Below are 23,027 nucleotides of genomic sequence, written 5' to 3' on the forward strand. Positions count from 1 at the left end.
CAGCTCCTCCGCAGACTCCAGAGTTGGGGGGGTAATCACAGACTACTGCGAAGGAGGGTCCTCGGCACCCCGAGGCGGAGCTAAGGGGATGGGGGCCCAGTGGGGGGGGGAGGGCGGGATGGAGAATCCCTCCTCCTCGCTCCGCTCTCCCGCCCACGCCGGAGGATGCGCCGACCAATCAACAGGGGTGTCTCGATGACGTCATCGATCACCGGGCAGACTAGCGGATCTTACTGAGCCGGGAGCACGAATTTGGAACGGGCGAAGAAAGCATCGCCCCCTCCCCCCGCCCGCCCCCTCCCCCCAGTCCCCTCCTCCCCAAGGGTCCGCGACCGAAGGAGACAGAGACAGCTAAGGAATGAGAGACACAGAGACAAGACCCGGAGATACCGCGGGTTAGAGACACATAAAGGGAGGTGGGGAAGAGACAGGGAGTCAGAGAGAAACAAGGAGACAGAGACACAGAGAGACAGAGACACAGAGAGACAGAGACACAGAGAGACAGAGACACAGAGAGAGACACAGAGAGAGACACAGAGAGAGACACAGAGAGACAGAGACAGAGAGACAGAGACAGAGAGACAGACACAGACAGAGACAGAGAGACACAGACAGAGACAGAGAGAGAGACAACAGGCCCCAGAGAGAGCCAAGGAATGAGAGGCACAGAGACAAGGACCCGGAGATACCGCGGGTTACAGACACATAAAGGGAGGTGGGGAAGACATGGGGAGTCAGAGAAACAAGGAGAGACAGAGAGAGAGAGAGAGACATAGAGTAGAGAGAGAGAAACAGAGGGAGGAACAGACCCAGAGAGACAGAGGCAGAGATAGAGGCAGACAGAGGGAGAAACACAGAGAGACAAAGACAGAGGGAGAGGAGACAGAGACAGAAAATACCGGGGAGGGAAGGGCACACACCTTGTCCTATCCCCTCAACCCCCAACTAGGAAGCCTTCTCGGCCATGTTTAGGAGAGGGAAGGGAGCTGGAATTCTGGGATTTGGGGAGAGGCCAAGTCCCTGGGGTGAGGGATTTAAAGAGACTAATTTTTCATTCCACAAATAGAAGTCGAGGCACAGAGCACTGCAGGGTTCCCAGCCAAGGGGCCGAGAGCTCAGGCTGGGGCTGCCCCAAAGGGGCCTCCGTTGTCCCCAGAAGCCAGGACGCCCGTCTGCTTTGGATCTCCTCTCTGCCTGGTGGCTCTTTCCCATACTCCTCCACGGCCAGCCCACCCTCCCATGGCACCATCTTTAACTCTCCCCAGCGCTGTTGAAAGGCTTAGGGGAAGGCGCCATTTCCCCTCTCCGAGGCTGGGGCTTTCAGAGCTCTGGGTGGGGTTAATCAGAGATATTTCCCCTGCTCTGATTTCCTGAGTAATCTGTCACCTGTCCCCCCTCATCCCAGGGTCTGGGACCACCGTGTCCCCCACTCTCAAGGTCCTGCTGTGTCTCCGGGAACTCTGAGCAGGGGGAATTGGCCGTGGCTTATTCAGGACTCTCCAGGCTGGAACGGACCTTAGGGAGCGGCCGGTTTGGCCCCGAGACCATAGCTCCCCGTGATCTATCCTGGCGCACCCATGAGTTTGTGGGCACAGCCAGGCCTTGAACTTGTCCCCTGGTGCCCAGCCCCTCTCAGACCAAGCCCCAAGCCAGCCTTCTCGATCTTTCCCTGAAAGAGTCGGCGGGAAGGACGCAAGGGCTGCGTCTCTGCCGGAGGTCCGGGAGAGCACGGAGACGGGCGCCTGGCCAGAGGAGCTGGTGTGGGAGGGGGCTCCTGCTGCCCAAGCCCAGCTGGGCTCTGGACAGAGCCCGACTCTACAAAGTCCCCCAGAGGAAAGGTCTGAGGGCTAAGTCTTAAAGGGGACAGGAAATCAGGCCTGGAGTCAAGAAGACCCCAGTGCAAATGCAGCTTCAGATACTTCCTGAACTGTGAGACCCTGGGCGAGTCACTTAGCTCCTGTCTGCCTCAGTGTCCTTATCTGTAAAAATAAGGATAATAGTAGCAGCCATCTGGAATAAAGTCCTTAACACGGTGCCTGGCACATTATTATGACTCCGGTGGCACAAGGAGGGGCCAGTTTACTGTAACACCAATGGGGATCTCAGGCCACTGGCCCGGCCTTGCCATGGCTGCTGAGGGGGGAGCTGGACAAGTGCAAGACAGATTTCTCACCACCATCATCACTCTCTGCTCTCAAGTCCCACACCTGGAGCTCAGGACTTGGGAGAGCCACGGCTCAGTGGGATGCCCAGCCCCTCCCCCGTCCCTGGGCCCTGCCACACTCTGGGCCAGGAAGTCTCCAGAGGAAGGAGGGCAGTGATGGCCCCTGGGGGGCCCCAGAAAGGCCTCCTCTGCCCTCCCTCACAGGGCGCCCCCCCCCCCCAGTCCCCTCTGGGCCCAGGAGTCCCTGCCGCCCAGCTCCTGGGAAGCCTTGAGAGCAAGCAGGACACAGATCTGGGTGTGGGGCTGAACTTTCCCCTCCAGGGGGCTCAGGGTTAGTTGGTGAGGGGAGGCTCCCCCTTAACTCTCACCCTATTCCCCAGACCTAAGCAGACTTCCTTACTGTAACCTCAGTTGGAAAAATCAAGCCTTATATAAGACCTACACTCTCCAACTCAGTGAATTGGGAATGTCCCAGAATGCTCTCAGAAAAGTTGGCGTGTTTGTCTGACATGCTTCCTGCTCAGCCCTGATCCAAAGGGGGAGACCAAGAGAGGGGACAGACAGAAAGGTGGGGAGACAGGGGAAGGGGGTGCAGCTGCCACAGGCTCGGGGAGGTCGCTGGGAAAAGAACTGGGGAGGGGGCCTGGGAGAGGCAAAGGCAGCAGGTGAGCCTGCAGGAGACCCCCTCCCCAGTCTGTTTCCGTCCCCTGCCTCCCCCAGGCCAGAGTTCTGGAGTTGGGGGGGGAAGTGTCTCAGCTGTTGTCATTTCAGCTTCCTGAGTGACTTTTCCTAAGGAATATCCCTTCTTGCCCCTAACCCTGCTTCTAGCTTAGTGACACAGGGATCTGTGTGCAAGTGAAGAGATTTGGGGCAGTCATGTGGCAGATAGAGTCCCAGCTCTGGAGGACCAGAGTTTAAATCTGGATCCTGGGCAAAACTCTTAACCTGGTTTGCCTCAGTTTCCTCATCTGTAAAATGAGAAAGAAATGGCAAACCCTCCTTTCCAAGAAAACCCCAAATATGGTTATGAAGAGTCATTCAGGAATGAAACACCTCAAATGGTTTCCCCTCCCAGCCCTGGGGAATACATATTACGATGATCACCATGTTACAGCTGAAGAAACTGAGGCAGACTGGCTTGGCCATAACCCAAAAGTTAGTAGATACTTGAGGGCAAATCTGGGCTCAGGATTTGTATGAGCCAGCCATTGAACCACCCAGCTGCCTCTGATGGGAAATAGGCCCAACCCAAACAAGTCAAATCCTCAGAGTCTCCTTGCGGGGGCTGAAGACTCTCTGAGGAGGTAGAGCCCCCAGAAGCACCCTATTCCTCTCGACACTCCCCTCCCCCAACCATATCCCTGTCCAACCTTCTCCTCTTCCTCCTCCCTCGCTTTTCTGTGTCTATTTGTGTAGCCAGCTTCTGGGTGGTCCTTGTCTGGGCCCGAGTGTGCTGGAGTCTGGGAGGTGAATGTCCGGGTGTGGGAAGACCCAGAGTCCTACCTTCTCATCCCTTCCCCTTCCACAGCCAGATACCATTAGGGAGGCTCTCCAATGGGAGATGAAGACGCACTCTCCCTGTAATGGGACTGAAGGAATCCCCCAAACCTTCTTAAGGAACTTTCAAAGTGTTTAAATCGGGCAACACCCTGTGATTTCTTTTGACAAGGTGTGAACACTCCTCCTCCGAGTCAAGAAAGGAAGGAGGTGACTCCTCTGAGCAAATTAGCCACATCCCTGTCGCTTAAAACACGCTAAGCTACAGAGCTGTCTGAGGAGAAAATGCCTGTGGGATTAACAGGATTCCACTCTTGCCTTCTCCTGCCTCCTCCCGGTCAAGCCCCTTGGAAGAGCTTCTAGGTGGCCCAGTGGATGGAGCGCCAGGCCTGAAGTCAGAAAAAAAAAAATCTCTTCAGTTCAGAGTTCAAATCCAGCCTTACTACTTGTGTGACTCTGGCCAAGTCACTTAACCAGGTTTGCCTCAGTCTTCTTACTTATAAAGTAAGTTGGAGAAGGAAATGGCAAACCACTCTAGCATCTTTGCCAAGAAGGGGTCTTGAAAAGTCATATGACTGAACTAGGCGCTGTATCCTTCAGGAAACAGGCACATAGAGTCAGGAAATACGACCAGGGAGGGAGGGAAGAAGGAAGGCTATTTACAAATTCATGAAATGAATTCCTAGGTTGAAGGGTTTTTTGTTTTGTTTTTTTGCTGAGGAGATTGGGGTTAAGTGACTTGCCCAAGGTCACACAGCCAGGAAGTGTTAAGTGTCTGAGACCAGATTTAAATTTGGGTCTTCCTTCAAGGTTGGTGTTCTACCCACTGCACATCAGCTGCCCCAAAGGTTTGGTTTTGTTTTTTTTTCCAGATTTCTTCCCACCACCACCACCACCTTTTTTTCTTTGTTCTTCCAGAGCTATACTTTTTTAAACTTTTTTTTTTTTTTTTTTTTTTTTTTAGGTTATAACATGTGTTGGTCATGCAAAACATTTGTTAAAAAAAAAAAGATTTAAAAACGCTCAGGAAAAATAAAGTTAAAAAGGATCCTTCACTCTGTATACAGTTACCATCAGTTCTTTCTTTGGGTATGAATGGCATTTTTCATTGCAAGTCCTTCAGAGTTGTTTTAGATCTTTGTATTGCTGAGAATAGTTACGTCATTCACAGCTGATCTTACAACTTGTTACTTTGTACACAGTACTAAGTACTTTGTACTTTGCAGAATATTTCATTTTGTATCAACTCAGGGAAGTCTTTTCAGCTTCTTCTGAGAGCATCCTGCCCATCATTTCTTAGAGCATATTAGTATTCCATCATAATCATATACCACAATTTATTCAGCCTTTCTTCAATCTATGGGCGTTCCCTCAATTTCCCCAAGAGAGGAGTTACTATGAATATTTTTTCTACACAAGTCTTTCCTCTTTTTTAGAATCTCTTTAGTGATACAGACCTAGAATACTATTGTTAGGTCAAAGGGTATGGTTTTCTAGCCCTTTGAGGATAGATTGATTGAATCAGTTTACACTGTTCCTTATTTTTCAAATATATTTTATTTTTATTTATGTGTAAAGATAGTTTTCAACATTCATTTTCATAAAAGTTTGAGTTCTAATTTTTTTATTTTATTATATTAACTCAGCTGCCCTATGAGCAATTGATATTTTCCCAATTGTTTAGATCTGAATTTATTTGTGTCAAAAATAAAAACTATCCTATTTATGCAGGATGGCTCTCCAGGAAGGCACATGGGGAAATTTAGGCAGTATAAAAACTCAAGACATCAATACAAATTTTTGAAAAGTTGGGATTGACAGGTTCCTGACCAAAGTCCAAACTACACAAAATGGGAGTCTTGTTAGATGTTTTGCTGATCAAAATGAGGAAGATGGGGTAGGGGAAGACCTGCTCAGAGAGGGGTCACACAGAAGGAAGGATCAAGCCTGAGGAGTCCACAGCATCATCTCATCTTACCGAGTTCAAATCCAGCCTTAGACATTTACCACTATGTGACACCAGGCAAATCACTAAACTCTGTTTGCCTCAGTTTCCTCATCTGTGAAATGAGAGGGAGAAGGAAATAGAAAATTGTAGTAATAACCCTGCCAAGAATGAAGTCATAAAGCATCAGATGTGACTAAAATAACTAAAAAACTCCTTCCCCAACTCTAGACTCTTCCCTTAAACTTCCCTCTCTTGTTCCCCCCTCTCTCACTCACTCCCTGGTTAAGCTGAACCCCAAAGTCTGTGTGCTCCTACATGTCCCCAGACCCCCTTCTTCTTGCATTTGACTGTCCCTTTACAAAACTCCACCCCCATTACCCATGCATATATCTGGTAAATAAAAACTATTAAAAAACAAACAAACAAACAAACAAACAACTCTACCCTCTCTGAACTAAAAACCATAAGGAACAAGAAGCTGTTAGTTCCCTTTCTTAAAAGACTAGGGATTGGGAAACTCACTGCTGGGCTGACCTTAGCAGGATCTTCTGCCTCTTTCTCTCTGCCTGCCCTCTCTCCAGAGCCTGGAGCCACCATGGCTCCCATTGCCCTGCTGTGCTTTGGTAATACTTGGGGAAGGAAATCCATGAACACTCCAGGGAAGAGGCTCTTGTAGCTTTTACAGTGGTCTTGCATATTAGTGTGGCCATATCCTAACCCCGTGTCCCTTTTACAAAAGGAGAACCTGAAGCTCGGAGTGGGGACTGACTCACTCCAGCGAGTAGAGGCCTCCTGGAATCCCCCCAATACTCCCCCACCACTCTCCCCCCACTCCCTCCATTCTCTAAGTCCAGGCTCTGGCTTGCTTTTTCTTTCATCTGTAGGGCTGGGTAGGAAGGAAGCCATGTCTAATGGGGGAATCTTCCCCCTCAGGACTGTGCATGAGCCAAGGGAGCAAGACACAGGCAGGTGAGCCCTTTGTCCCATCTCAAGCCTTTCTGCTCCTGCCCCTCAGGCTCGGCAGCTTGGGCGAGGTTAAATGGGGGTGCCTATGGGAGGAAGCACGCTCTGGAATCTGATTCTTTTTCAGAGTCACTCCTTAGACCCACTCTGGAGGCTGACTCAGGTCAGGGGAACACCTGTCACCCTCAGATGCAAGGGACACCCTGGGGCTACTTAGTATGGATGAAAGGAGAATCTCATTCTCTAAATGTGTGGAATGGAGGTTCATTTCCTCCTCCCCTTTATGACAGAAGAGACTGTGGGGAGTTACTGCTGCCTCTACAAGAGCCTGTGTGGCTAGTCCAGGGCCACTGAGGCCCTGGAACTGGTGATGGCAGGTGAGGCAGGACCCTCCATCCCCCAGCACCTGGCTCTATCCACCCCTCTGCCAGGCCTGAGCCTGTGTGCCCAGCAGGTTCATCTTCCCCTCTCCCAATCTCTGCTCCTTGTGTGATGGTAAAGCCCTAACCCTGTGTGTGTGTGTGTGTGTGTGTATTTATGGGAGTAGGGGTGGGAGATGTTGGGGGGAATGCGATATACTACTACAGAGGAGATTTAGGGGGAAGAAAGGGGGGTTGATTATCAACGGTTATGGGGGTGAGGAAGTCTAGGGAGAAGATCCCTGGGGCCAAATTGGGAAGAGGATGCTGGGGATCCCAGAAGCCCGCTGGGGAGGAAATGCTGCCACAGCCTGTATGTTATGGCTGTACTCATGCCCTCTATCTTCTTGTTACCCCCAGTCCCACCCCAGCCCTCTGCCCCATTCCTCTCCTCATGGGGATACAGTGAATCTTGGAGCCAGAAGAAAGATAGGACTTTTACCTTAGAGAATCAGAACGGAGACCTGTTGATTCTGTTGTAGGTCTTAGCCTGAGCTTCCTAGGGAAGAGTAAATGGGCTGTCTCCCAGGACGGAACAGAGCCTTTATACCTGGAGAGGAAGAGGAGGATGGCCATATCCATAAGTCCTCTGTCATTCACTGTTGGAATACACAGGAGAGCTGCTGAAATACACGGGAGCCACCTGACAGTGGCTGCTGGAGATCCAACCCAGAATACATCTCCTCTTGTGAAAGGATGATTTAAGGAGACTGGGAGGCAGTTGCCTTCTCTGACCTCTCTTACTGAGAGGCAATGGCCTTGTATGACCTCTATCCTCCTTCCTCTGCCTCCAATTTATTTTGTTCCCAGTCCGCAACACCTGTGTCAGCAAAGGCTGCCCTGCAGCTCCTTCAGATGTTATGATCCACAGCTGTGCAGGCTCTCGGGGAATTGACCTGAACGACTCATAGGTGAGACCAAGAGCAGTGGCTGCTCTGTCATTCTAGGTTCTCCTGTCAGTAAAAAGCATTTATTAAGCATCTACTGTATGCTAATCTTTGGGAGTTCAAAAGACCTTTCTCTCAAAAGCAAGCAGACAAATTCTCAGCAGGATAAATAATCAATGGAGGGAAAGTGGTAGAAATCAGAGGGCTTGGGAAAGGCTTTCTGCTGCTGGGATCTTAACTGGGGCTGGCCAAAGAGGCCCCAAAGAGAAGGACATGAGGAAGGAGAAAACTCTGGGCTTACACAGGGCAGTGACATAAGAAAACTAGAAAGAGAGAAGGAACCTGGGCCATGAAGGACTTTGAATACCAAGCCAAGGAGTTTATATTTGATCCTAGAGATAATAGGAAGCTGCTGGATTTTACTGAGTAGTGGGAAACACGATCAAATCTTGGCTTTAGGAAAATCTTATTAGTGGCTGAATGGGGGATAGACTGAAGTGGGGAGGGCCTTGAGGCAGGCAGACCCCCTGGTAGCTCTTGTACGGGTTTAGGTATGAGGCGATGAGGGTCTGCACCAGTTTGGGGGCAGTGTCGGAGATGGAAAGATGCTCTTTAGGGAAAAGCAACAAGAGTTGGTATCACGTTGAACATGGGGGATGAGAAAAGGAGGAATTAGGGATGAAGCCTAGATGATGTGTTAAATGGTGGTCCCCTTGACAGTGATATGGATGTTAAGAAGAAGGAAGAGTTTGGAGAAACGATAATGTGTTCAGTCTGGGATGCACCAAGTTTAAAACGTCTACGAGATGTCCAGTTCAACACAGTCATTAAACAGTTGGAGATTGGAAGGCAGGAGAGTTTAGGGCTCTTCAAATAAGTCTGATATCCACCTGCCTGGACACACTAGCTAAAACCACAGGTGGAATATCATAGAGGGAGAGGAGGCCCCAGAATCAAGCCCAAGATTAACGGGTGTCATTTAAACGAAGATTCAGAAAAAAAAAATGAGGACTAGTCAGACCTGTAGGAGTAGAACCAGAAAAGGCAGGGGATTAGCATAATTTGTGGGATTAAATGGGTCAACAAAGAGAAGAAGGGGACTCCTGCAGTCTCTTACCAAGAAGAGCTGGGTGAGGAGGTGAAGCAAGGGATTGAAATATGAAGAAAGAACTAGGAAGGGGATCCCTGAAGAGCTTTGCTATGAAGCAAAGAACCAGTAGGAGACACGGAAGGTCGAAGGGGTGAGATGGGGGTGCAATCGGCTAAAGCAGACTTTATGACCCAGTTGAATTGCAATAAGGGAAATGTTAGGGTTACTAGGTGAGAACTCAGGTTGTCTGGACAGTGACAAGGTGAGAATTCAGGTTGTCTGGACAATTACAAGGTGAGAACTCAGGATGACTTGACAGTTCTCTGGCTCAGACCTTTGGTTGGGGCCTTTAAAGGGAGTTTTCACCTTAGGAATTCTAAGAGGAACAAGCTCATTGGTTGGAGTACTTCTTCCCAGAAGCCCTTGCATTATCCCACGCCCATTCTCTGGGAGGATAAAAGAGGACAGCACTCCAGAGATAGGAGAAGTCTCTGCTCTACATCAGGCTTGATGCGGCTCTCTGCAGGAAGGGAAGTCACTTCTCTGGATAAGAGTTAAGGGCAACTGTCTGGAGACAAAGGTTCTCTACAGGAAGAAGAATCTGTCCAAGAGATTTGAGTTGACACAGCAGATCTCCTCCCAGAGAATGGGCATGGGATAATGCAAGGACTTCTGGGAAGAAGCACTCCAAGCAATGAGCTTGCTCCTCCTAGAATTCCTAAGGTGTAAACTCCCTTTAAAGGCCCAAACCAAAGGTCTGAGCCAGAGAACTGTCAAGTCAACCTGAGTTCTCACCTAGTTATCCTAACAGGGATACAAGAATGCTTTGATGTTATGGAAAACCAAACACAGCTCTCACATGAAAAAATAAACCAGCCAGGTTATTTCCAAAGGGGAAGAAATTACAAAATGGAACACTTGTGTATGGAATAATCCTTTTAAAAAAAGAAAAGAAATGGGCACGAGAGGCGGGGAGACACTTTTTTTTTTTGCACAGAATTAAAAACAAATCTCAAAATGAAGATCTTGCATTACCTTCCCACAGAGACAGCATGCTTTTTCTCATTATCATTGTGAACAAATCAAAAATATTCCCTCTCCATAATTATTTGACATATTTCAGAAATGTCAACAATAGCAAGGAGACAAGGAAATAAGCAGTGTTAGCAGAAGTTATTTGCAGATGATGTAGCTACCCAGAAAACCCCAGAAAGACAGTTTATTGTCAGCTGTTCATTATTCCATTTGAGATTTCTTAGCAAAGATGCTGGAACAATTTGCTGTTTTCTTTTCCAGCTCATTTTACAGATGAGGAAACAAGATAAAAGACTAGCTCAGGGTCAAACAGCTAGTATGGATGATGAGCGTTTCTGACTCCAGGTTTGACACTCTATCCACTATGGTGCCACCTAGCTGCCCAAATGGAAGATGAATGCCCTGACTCCAGGTTTGACACTCTATCCACTATGGCGCCCCCAACTGCCCATCTGAAAGATGAGTACCCTGACTCCAGGCCTTTAGTTCTATGCACTATGGCGCCCTCTAGCTGCCCAGCTATAGGAAAGGAATGCCAGAACAAAGAGTCCCATCATTTTGCTATTTCATACAAGGCTAGAGAGAGAAGCAGTGTCTGAGATGCATCTGAAGCAAGCCTTGCACCACTTCTCCAAAGTGACAGCTTCCAGGAATCGTATGGAACTCTGTAGGGTCTTACAACATTGAAAGTCAGGTCCAGACCCCACGATGCCTCACACGATAAAGGCTTTTTGTGTCTTGTTTTGTTTAGGTTTTTTTTTTTTTTTTTTTTTTTTTTCTTTCTGAGGCTGGGGTTAAGTGACTTGCCCAGGGTCACACAGCTAGAAGTGTTAAGTGTCTGAGACCAGATTTGAACTCTGGTCCTCCTGACTTCAGGGCTGGTGCTTTATCCACTGCGCTTTTGTTTTTTGTTTTTAAAGGATTCATCATCAGAAGCAGATTTCCAGGTTTTACAAGTTTGGGGAATTTGCTGCTCCCAAATAAGCTCCCAGACGCCACTCATCAACAATGTTGGTGACAAGAGCCACTTTTGGAATATATCTATTTGCAGCATCGTCAAGGCACTCTATTAAAAATGATAATAACATTTATATAGCGCTTACTCTGTGCCTGGCACTGTGCTAAATATTTTTCAATTATTATCTCAGCTGATCCTTAAAACACTGAGGGGTAGAGGCTATTATTAACCTTTTTTTTTTTTTTTTTTTTTTTTTAAACATTTGAGGAAATTGAGGGAGAAAAAAGCTCAATGGCTTGCCCAGGGTCACACAGCTAGTAAGTGTCTGGTCTTCTGACAGCAGACCTGGTGCTCTATCCATTGCACTCTGCAGCTGCAAAATTATCAACCTCATATTCATAATGCATGGCTTTTAATTTGTTTCAGCTGCGTACATGCACATCAAAATTTCATGAAGAAAGAAGTACACTTTTAAAGCCTAAGTCCCCGTTTCCAGGACTATTCAGCGAGCCTTCGATGGCAGTGGCCCCAAGCCAAGAAGTGGCCTTAGGATAGAATGAGACCCTCCACTATCGGGCCCAGAAGGTTTTTGACTCATTAGTCTTCCCAAGGAGGGAGGGGCCAAAAGCTCTCAGCTTCAAATCCAGGGGTCTCAGCCCTAGTTCTTCGTTCCAGTTGTGACTGCTGTTTACAGGGGCATTTATCAATGTTACGTATTTCACACTCAATATCCCTACCTGTGATCTATCCCCAGTGACCCCTTGGAGCTCAAGGTCACAGGTGAGGGAGTCCTTCTCCTATCTTTTTTCTTCTTGATGTCCCCCCACTGGTCCTGGGTCCCAGCCTAGCTGCTCAGGGCTCAGAAAGTCTGGGGAGAGGAGTATCCTAGGTGCCTGAAGGAGGGGTATGTGGGTAAAGAAGGAGGGGTGGAAAGCTCACAGTGGGGCCTCTCCTCTCCCCCTCTGCTGCAGATCATATGACAGTTCATCCCCGAAGGTTTCCCCTTTTTCCCGGAATCTTTGCCTTTTTTGGCGTCCCCAGCATTCAGCATGATGTCTAGCACACAGTCGTGATTATAAAACCCTTGATGATTGATGGATTGACGTGAGAATGAAGTCAAGGGGAGACACTGACTGAATAAATAGTTCTACATGTCAGCAGTGGAGAAATGACCGTGAAGATCATGGAAGTCAATAAGGTCACAGAAAGTGAAGGTTTTTGAGGACTGGAGCAAATCTGAGCTTGTCTGGAGAGTAGCTGGAAGGAGCCAGTAAATAGAAAGGTTGATGGTTCTTTGGGGAGGGGGGCATTTGTTTGAGGATACAATCTCCTGGAGAAAATGGGAGGTGGTAGGCTCAAGGGCATGTGTGGAAAAGTTGGCTTCAGCAAGCAAAAGGACCGTCTCTGCCAATGATTGGAGAAAGCAGGAGAGAGCAGGGGTGAGGTCAAGGTAAAGAGGAGAAAGAGCTCACACCATAAAGGAAGGGGTGAGGTCCACTCTGCGGGTGGGATATAGGAGACTTGAGGAGGGAAGAAAAGGTTTGGAAGAGCTGCGGAGAGGTAAAATGGGGAAACAACCAGGAGGAATTTAAGACCGCTTTGCTGCCGTGACAGCCCACTTGAGGTTGGATACATGCCCAGTTGACATAATTGTGAAACTTCCTCCTGCTGACCTCGAAAGTGTGTGAGTTGAATGGTGTAAATAATGATGGCGTCATTAATCTAGCATCTGGGAATAGATGACCGATCAGAGGACAAAGGAGGCCGAGATTTAAGTGTAAAAGACATCTGTGCTCTCCTCACGACTGGATCTTTTCTTCTCCCACCTCCAGACTGAAGACCTCAGGGAGTACCCTATGTCCATCTGATCCACAAGACTCCCAGGCAGCCCCTTGAGAAGCTTCCTCTATTCCCACCAGGGGAGTCTGTCCTCCATTCCCCACTGGCCATCCAGTAAGCGTCCTGGTGGGACCCGCCTCTCCCCTGCCCTGCCTCTGCTTTCCTTGTGTGGGCCAGAATCTCAGCCACAGGACAGACTTCAAGGTCTCATTGATGTTGAACATTAGGCACTAGAAATTTGAACGCTGGAGTAGTTTCAGCCATATTCTGTAGATAACAAGACTGTTTCAATACAAAGTAGTTTTATGCTCAATAGACCAATCAAAACCCTTTATTAAGCACCTCTTATGTTCCAGCCACTGTTACACACTTGTATCCTTACCCAGTTGATGCCTTCTCTTCCTTCAATAAAATGTTTTCTGAATTTATTCTGCCAGAACAAGGGAACTGGAAGGAGGAAATAAATAAATGAATGAATAAAAGAAGAATGGGGCTGTTATTTGGTTCTTTTTTCCATTATCTTTCCCTGAGATTCCCCATTTGCAGCTTCCTCTTACCTGCCACTCACTCATCCCGAAGACTTCCCTCACCCCGAACCAATCTCCGTGTTTCCCTTTTTATCCAGAGTGACATCCTGTCTCTAGCTTACAGGGGAAAAACTGGGTTCTGTCCTCATCAGGAAGGTGGGGCTGGAGACCAGACTCATGTTTAGCTAACTGGCCACTCCTGTAAAGCTGGGACTCGTCTATGAGATTGTTTGGGAGAGACTGGGGCAGAGAGGCCCTGTCCAGCTGGTTTGGTCCTGGCCTCCTGGGCAAACAGAGGGGGAAGACTGGTGTTAATAAGAAGGATCTTATGCCCACCTCCCTCAGAACCCGAGCCAGCGTTTCTCAAGCAGCGAGATGGGACGCAGAGATTGACAATGAAGCAGAAGCTCAGGACTGCTGCCCTGGCCCTTCTCTGGTACCCATCTTCCAACTTCTCATGGTACTCCCCTAGCATCATCACCAGCCCAGGACCAACCTGCAGAAATCTGTCCACAGGCCATCTATCCACTGCCGTCTCATGGCCATCCACAGAAAGGTGAATATTCTGCCCTTTGAGAGCCTATGAAGAGTGTCCACCAGAGCCCATGTCTTGATCGTTGTTATTCTAAATTACTAATCGGGGCGATTGTCCCTCTTAGAAAGGATAAGGGAACTCACATCCCTGTAGTATAATGAAGACCCTACCTTTCAGGACTCAAATACTAGCTTTAGCCTAAAATTGTACTTGGAGTCAAGGAGGCTGGAATCTCCCTTATTTCTCAGCCTAACAATGATGTTCCCTCTATCATTGTAGTTGGTATTCTCCCCATAATCTATGTTTCCCTTCTACAGTACCCATTTCATCTGGGTTTTGCCTTTGATCATAGCTCCTCATCCTCTAAACTTATTAATGCTATTATCCCTCTTTCCCTCAGAAGTTATTATTAAGCCTTCCATTCTCCAAAGGGAGAAGATTATTTTCTGAACTAATGTCTTCATTTAGTGTTTGGGGTATTAGGACATATTCTACAGTCTCTGCTTCTCTTAAGAGATGGGAGCAGTTTTATCCTGGTTTAGGCCTGCCTTAATTGATAGCATCTTCATTTGCATAATATTGTCTATTAGTCCTGGTCTTTCCATATCTTTATTCAAATCTAAATATATCCATTCTACCAGGACCATTTTTAATGGCAAACTCTAGTTCTTCAGAAATAGCTTTTCATTTGTAGAAGGGGGTGGTGGTGGCTGTAACCTCTTCCCAGCTTGAAAAATCCAGTATAAAATAATGCTTTATTTATTCCTCTACCTTCCTGCTACCATTGTCTTAACTTCATGGGCCCGGGTCTCCTCTTTACAAATCATCCCCTGACTTTTAACCCCATAATCTTCTACCTTAACAGATTCACTCTCTGGTAGGTATTATCAGTTCCTCTTCTCATCTTAATAAGCAAGTCATCTATTTCCTCTGGTTTGGTTTGAGGGTTTTTTTGTTTGTTTTTTTAAGGAAGTTTTTATAAATCTGATCTAAATCTGCTTAGTTAACAGATTCTGGTTTCTAAAGCGGAAGGTTTTTCTTCTCTAAAGACATTAGAGTTAAATATGGGACACAAAAGGCCACTAGGGAGCACCATGTGTATAGAATACTGGGCATGGAGTCAGATTCTTCTTAAGTTCAAATCCAGCCTCAGACACTTACTGGATGTGTGATCCTACACAAGTCACTTCACCCTATTTGTCTTAGTTTCTTCATTTGTAAAATGAACTGGGGAAGGAAAAGGCAAACCATTCTGGTGTCTTTTGACAAATGGGGCCATAAAGAGTTGGATATGCCTGAAAACAAGAGCAAAACAACAATGTCCTTATAAGCTGCTGGCAGTGGTACTTACCTACCATCTACCTACCATCTAACAGGTCACTTGCCTCTCCTAGTACTATACATAAGAGCTGCTTGACTGAGAGCTTCTAATTAAATCCTGGTCAATTATTCATTATCCTGCCATTTCCTCAATTTATTCTCTATTTTTCTAGTGAAAGCTATACTTACTACATCTGAATCAAGTCTACTCTTTATCCCAACTTCTTAATTAAGAATTTTTCTTTAAGATCTAATTCACTTCCAGTTGGCCAATGATGGACAGAAACAACTACACCCAAAGAAGGAACACTGGGAAGTGAATGTAAACTGTTTGCACTACTGTCTTTCTACCCAGGCTACTTTTACCTTCTGAATCCAATTGTTACCGTGCAACAAGAAATTTGGTTTTACACACATATATTATATCTAGGTTATACTGTAACACATTTAAAATGTATGGGATTGCCTGTCGTCTAGGGAAGGGAGTAGAGGGAGGGAGGGGAAAATTTGGAAAAATGAATACAAGGGATAACATTGTAGAAAAGGAAAATTACTCATGCATATGTACTATCAAGGGAAATTATAATTATAAAATTAATTTTAAAAAAAGAATTCTTCTCAAACTTCAAGAGTAAATTTTTTTTGTTTTTTGCCATGATGGCTTTGGCATTAGAGAAATTGGAAATCCTCATCATTTTTTAGTAAGCTTTTATTTGCTATCCATGGTCCTTGAAGTATAACCCATTTCTGTCCTATTCTACCACTACAGCTGCTTTTTAAACCTCAACTTATTTCTACATTACCAGGGGAGATGAGTTTCATGCTATACTTTGTTTTGTTTTTTTATTAAAATATTTTGGTAAATATTTTATTTTTATTGAGATTTTAATATTTTCTTTTAATATCTGATTTTTTAATTTTTTTTTCACACAAAGCCATTTTTAACATTGTTTTTTTTTCTTTCTTTCTTTTTTTCTTTCTTTTTTTTTTTTTTTTAAAGGCTGGGTTAAGTGACTTGCCCAGGGTCACTCAGCTAGGAAGTGTTAGGTGTCTGAGATCAGATTTGAACTCGGGTCCTCCTGAATTCAAGGCTCTATCCACTGTGCCACCTAGCTGCCCCAACATTTTTTTTTAAACTTTGAATTCCAAATTTTTTTCCTCCCTCTCTTTCCACTCCCTTCCCTCATTGAAAAGATCAATACTTTGATTTAATTTATGCATGTGTAGTCCTGAAAAATGTATTTTCTTATTAATCATATTGTGAATGAAAAAACAGACCAAAACAAAAACATGAAAAAAATAAAGTAACATGGTATGCTTTGATCTGCATTCAGACTCCATCAATTTTTAGTTTGGAGGTGAATAGCATTTTTTCATAATGAGTCCTTCAGAACTGTCTTGGATCTTTGTATTGCTGACACTAGCTAAGTCATTCACAGCCGATCATTGAACAATGTTGCTATTATTATGTAACATGGTTTTGCTCACTTCACTTTATATCAATTCATGTAAATCTTTCCAGGTTTTTCTGAGAGCATCCTGCTTTTCATTTCTTACAGCACAGTAGTATTCCCTCAAACCATATAAAGGAACTTTTTCAATCGTTCCCAATTGATGGATATCCTTTCAATTTCCAATTTTTTGCCAATAGAAAAGCACTGCTATAAATATTTTTGTACATATATGCTCTTTTAACTTAAAAAAAATCTCTTTGGCATACAGATCTAGTACTAGTATTGCTGAACCAACGTATATGTATAATTTTATAGTCTTTTAGGCATATTCCAAATTGATCTCCAAAATGACTGAATCAATTCACAACTCCAACAGTGCCTTAGTATACAAATTTTTCCGTCCCCCCTTGAACATTTGTTATTTTCCTTTTTTTGTTACATTGGTCAAATTGGATTTATTTTAATATTCATTTCCCTAACCAATAGTGATTTAGAGCATTTTTTCATATGTCTATAAATAGCTTTAATTTCTTTTTCTGAAAACTACCTGTTTACATAGTTTGATCATTTACTAGTAGACTTGTTTCTCTATACATTTGAGAAATTAGATCTTAAATAGAGAAAAATTTTCTACCTGCAGTTTTCTGCTTTCCTTTTAATTTTGGCTTCTTTGATTTTGTTTGTGCAAAACCATTTTGATTTAATATAATCAAAATTATTCATTTTACATCCTATAATACTCCTTCTCTCTTATTTGTTCATAAATTTTCCCTTATCTATACAGCTAACACATAGATTATTCCATACTTCCTTAATTTGCTTATGGTGTCACCTAAATCATGGACCCATTTTGACCTTATCTTGGTATATGGTAAAAAATATTGGTCTACATTTACTTTTTGTCGAATTGCTTTCCAGTTTTCCCAGCAGTTTTTGTCAAATGGTGAGATCTTGCCCCCAAAGCTTGGATTTTTATGTTTATTAAACACTAAATCACTATTGTCATTTACTATGATGTATTATGTACATAATCTCTTCTATTGATGCACTATTTTATCATTTAGTCAGTAACAGATTGCTTTGATAATTATAGCATGGGATCTGGTATGGCTAGGCCACCTTCCTTCATTTTTTAAAATTAATTTTCATGATATTCTTGAACTTTTGTTCTTCTAGATGAATTTTATTTTTTTTTTCTATCTCTATAAAATAATTTTTAGAGTGAGATTGGTATGGCACTGAATAAGTAAATTAATTTAGGTAGATTTGAGATTTTTATTCTATTGTTTTAGTCTACCCATGGATAATTAATATTTTTCCAGTTGTTAAGATCTGACTTAATTTGTGTTAAAAGCATTTTTTAATTACTGGGTTTGTGTTGGTTGGTGCATTCCTAAGTAACTTCATATTGTCAACAGTTATTTTAAATGAAATTTCTTTTTTATCTCTTCTTGCTGACTTTGTGGGTGCAATATAAAAATACTGATAATTTATTTGGGTTTATTATATATCTATTGCAACTTTACTAGAGGTGCTGATTTACTCCACTGAATTTTTAATTAGATCTCTAGGATTCTTCTAGCATATCATATCATCTGCAAAGAGTGATCATTTTCTTTCTTTATTGTCTATTCTAATTCCTTCCATTTCTTTTTCTTATTGCTATAGCCAGCATTTCTAGTACAATATTGAAAAATAGTGGTGAGAGATATCTTCATTGTTATAATTTCCTCTTAATACTTGATCAATTTTTTTTCAGCTTAGGGTAAAGTTTTGCTTCCCCTCTGGACATATGTTTTACTGAATGCAGTCTCAAGATTAGAGGTGTAGGCTTTATAATGACTTGAGATAGAGACAGAGATTTTCTCTTCTGCGGAGCTCAGTGTTCAAACTCTCAGTCCTTCCTCTCTTTGGTGAAGCCCGATGATGACCAACAAAGCTCGATGAACTTATGACTCATCCATAAAGGTATGATTGCTAAAAGTCCTAGATCTGGGCCTGGTCAACAACTCATAATTCTAAAGGAGAAAGTGGGCTTTCCTATCACTTAAGACATGGAATTTGGCTATATCAGTCTTAGATGGTGTTCCATAGATCAAAGAGAAAAGGAAGAAAAGAAAGTCCCTGCCTTTGATTATTAAGTGACCCTGCATTTGCTTACTCTGGAGAAAACAGAAATTCTATCATTTCTATTCCCTGGTAGTGCATCTGCCAGGAAACTGTCTCAGCTGTCTTACAAACTAAAGAGAAGTGTCAGACTCAACTCTCAGCCTTGTTTCTCTCTACTGCTTTTCTATCCTATTCCAGTTAGATATTTTTAATTTTTTACTTTTAATATATTTTTGTTTATTTTGTTAAATATTTGTCAAATATATATATTTTAAAATTTCAACATTCTTTTTAAAAGTTCCAAATCCTTTCTCTTCCTTTTGCTCCTTCCCCATCGCCTTGAGAAGATAAGCAATATGATCTTGATTATACCTGTGAAGTCATGCAAACCATATTTCCATATTAGCCATATTTCAAAAAAAAAACCCACACAGAAATAAAACAAGAAAAATAAAGTGAAAAAGGATACTTTAATCTCTACTCAAGAGTTAATCATTTCCCTTCCTGGAGATGAATATTCTTTATTATGGTTCTTTTGGAATTGTCTTAGATTATTGTTTCCATCAGAGTAGCTAAGTTTTTCACAGCTGTTCATGTCACAATATTGCTCTTTCTCTATATAATGTTCCTCTGATTCTGTTCACCTTGCATCAGTTCATGTAAATCTTTCCATTTTTTTTTTTTTTTTCTGAAACCATCCTGTTCATCATTTGTGAAGACAGAGTTAGTACTCTGAATACTTTAGAATCAGCCGGGGTCAGGATAAACAGAAGTCCTTGGTCTTTATTCTTGGTTTTTAGGGGTAGAAGTGAAGGGAATGGACACAGGATCTCCACGATCTCCCTTCTCCTCCTCTACCACCAAAGTGACCCTGGCTTGTCTTACTCCACCCCAATCCCTCCTACAATTCTCTGTATTCTTGGAATCCAATACTTAACGTGCAACAAGAAAATTGAATTTACACACATATATTGTATCTAGGTTATACTGTAACACATGTAAAATGTATGGGATTGCCTGTCATCTAGGGGAGGGAGTAGAGGGAGGAAGGAGAAAATTTGGAAAAATGAATACAAGGGATAACATTATAAAAAATTGCTCATGCATATATACTGTCAAAAATTATAATTATACTTTTTTTTTTTTTTTTCGCAACGGGTTTGCCGCCAGAACACAGGTGTTGTGAAAACCATCGCTAAACCTCCACAAAAATGGGCAAGGAAAAGACTCACATTAACATTGTCGTCATTGGACATGTAGACTCTGGCAAGTCCACCACTACTGGTCACCTCATCTACAAATGTGGTGGGATTGATAAGAGAACCATTGAGAAGTTCGAGAAGGAAGCTGCTGAGTTTGAACTTTTACTCTTGCAGATGGGAAAGGGCTCCTTCAAATATGCCTGGGTCTTGGATAAACTGAAGGCTGAACGTGAGCGTGGTATCACTATTGATATCTCCCTGTGGAAATTTGAGACCAGCAAATACTATGTGACTATTATTGATGCTCCTGGACACAGAGACTTTATCAAGAACATGATTACAGGCACATCTCAGGCTGACTGTGCTGTCCTGATTGTTGCTGCTGGTGTTGGTGAATTTGAAGCTGGTATCTCAAAGAATGGGCAGACCCGTGAGCATGCCCTTCTGGCCTACACATTAGGTGTGAAACAACTGATTGTTGGTGTAAACAAAATGGATTCCACCGAGCCCCCCTACAGCCAGAAGAGATACGAGGAAATTGTCAAGGAAGTCAGTACTTATATCAAGAAAATTGGCTACAACCCTGATACAGTAGCTTTTGTGCCAATTTCAGGATGGAATGGTGACAACATGCTGGAGCCAAGCTCTAATATGCCTTGGTTTAAGGGATGGAAAGTCACCCGAAAGGATGGGAATGCTAATGGAACTACACTGCTTGAAGCTTTGGATTGCATCCTGCCACCAACTCGTCCAACTGATAAGCCCCTTCGTCTACCCCTCCAAGATGTCTACAAGATTGGTGGCATTGGTACTGTACCTGTTGGCCGGGTAGAAACTGGTGTTCTGAAACCAGGCATGGTGGGCACCTTTGCCCCAGTCAATGTCACAACTGAAGTAAAATCTGTTGAAATGCACCATGAAGCTTTGAGTGAGGCTCTGCCTAGGGATAATGTTGGTTTCAACGTCAAGAACGTGTCTGTCAAAGATGTCCGCCGTGGTAATGTGGCTGGTGATAGCAAGAATGACCCACCTATGGAAGCTGCTGGTTTCACTGCACAGGTCATTATCCTAAACCATCCAGGCCAAATCAGTGCTGGCTATGCACCTGTTCTGGATTGTCACACTGCTCACATTGCTTGCAAGTTCGCTGAACTGAAGGAGAAGATTGATCGTCGTTCTGGTAAGAAGCTGGAAGATGGACCTAAATTCCTGAAATCTGATGATGCTGCCATCGTTGATATGGTTCCAGGCAAGCCTATGTGTGTGGAGAGCTTCTCTGATTATCCTCCTCTGGGTCATTTTGCTGTTCGTGATATGAGGCAGACTGTTGCAGTTGGTGTCATCAAGGCAGTTGACAAGAAGGCTGCTGGAGCTGGCAAGGTCACAAAATCTGCCCAGAAGGCCCAGAAGGCTAAATGAATATTCTGTACAAAACCTGCCACCCCAGTCTTAATCAGTGGTGGAAGAACGGTCTCAGAACTGTTTGTCTCAATTGGCCATTTAAGTTTAATAGTAAAAGACTGGTTAATGATTACAATACATCGTAAAAGCTTCAGGAGGAAAGGAATGTTTTTGTGGACCATTTGTTTCGTGGCAGTTTTAAGTTATTAGTTTTTAAAATCAGTAATTTTTAAATGGAAACAACTTGACCAAAAATCTGTCACAGAATTGAGACCATTAAAACAGTTTAATGCGAAAAAAAAATTATAATTATAAAATTGATTAAAAAAAACAACAATTCTCTGTATTCACCAAAAGATCGAGCCAGCACAGAATAGTGGGAAGGGCCATTTTCTAAGCATAAGCTAATAGAGTATTGTCTCTTCAGTTGTCTGACGCCCAGTGCATCAACTCAGAGTTTCAGCCCTTTACAATTATTTTTTATAGAACAATAATATTCCATTACAATTGCACACCGCAACTTTTTCAACCATTCCTGAATTGATAGACATTCCCACGATTTCTAGTTCTTTACCACTTAAAAGAGCTGCTATAAATATTTTTGTAAATAGGTCCTTTCCCTTTCTCTTTGATCTCTTTGAGATACAGACCTAGTAATGTTATTGCTGAATCAAAATGTATGAACAATGGGACACTTTTACAAGCTTATTCTCATCATTTATTGTGATGCACACTGCAGATCCAAAACTGATTTATCATTATATATGCTAATTAGTATTTATTAATTAGTATTATTAATTATTAGTATTAATTAGTATTTATTAGTAATTAGTACAGTAGAAATACTAATTAGACTTATACTTCTCAGTGTTAACAATCAAATTTTATTCATCAGAAGCATGCAAAGTTGGCTTCTGTTATCTAGTAAAGAATTCAAACACTGACCCCATTAGTTCTTCCCAGTAAGGATTTTTCATACCCAAACTCAACAACAAAGTTCCCCTCCACTCAGTCAGAGATTGGCTCTCCAAGGTGATTCCCCTGCTAGTCAGCAATTCTGGGTCAGTCAACCAGCACTGCTCTCAACTAAGCGTGCTTGGAGGGGAGGGTGCAGAAAAGCAAACATCAAAATACTCCACCACAAAATGATGGCTTAGGGGCAGCTAGGGGGTGCCGTGGATAGAGCACCAGCCTTGAATTCCGGAGTTCAAATCTGGTCTCAGACACTTAATGCCTCCTAGCTGTGTGACCTTGGGCAAGCCACTTAACCTTAGCCTCATTATTGGCTTAATACAAGATGAAATTTATTATGTTGGGGCAACAAACTTCTTCTCACTAAATCTCATCACCCCACCAGTGATGAGACAACTATCACAGCAAGTCCTTTGTCTTTTAGATCTGGGATGAAGGTTGAGACAGGGTTAGAATTAGGATTAGATGAAGAACCTTAGAATCATTTAATAATAATTAATAATTATTTAATTTAATTTTTTATTATTAAAGTTAAAATTAAATTTATTTAATTATTTAATTTAATTTAATTATTTAATAATAATTATGATAAAAGTAGGGCTTTAAAGTTGGCCAAATCCTCACAATAGCCCTAGGGAGTGTGTGCAATTATTATAGATCTCATTTCACAAATGAGAAAAAGGAGGATGAGAGGGGTTTTGCTCAGG

The 23,027-nt window shown here is 43.5% G+C and overlaps 1 pseudogene; it reads left to right on the forward strand.

The window, feature by feature from the left end:
• The first annotated feature begins 19,885 nt into the window (after window positions 1–19,885).
• Window positions 19,886–21,652, forward strand: LOC141564642 (elongation factor 1-alpha 1 pseudogene; annotated as a pseudogene).
• Window positions 21,653–23,027: the final 1,375 nt, after the last annotated feature.

Source organism: Sminthopsis crassicaudata, chromosome 3 (assembly GCF_048593235.1).
Source record: "Sminthopsis crassicaudata isolate SCR6 chromosome 3, ASM4859323v1, whole genome shotgun sequence".
NCBI lineage: Eukaryota > Metazoa > Chordata > Mammalia > Dasyuromorphia > Dasyuridae > Sminthopsis > Sminthopsis crassicaudata.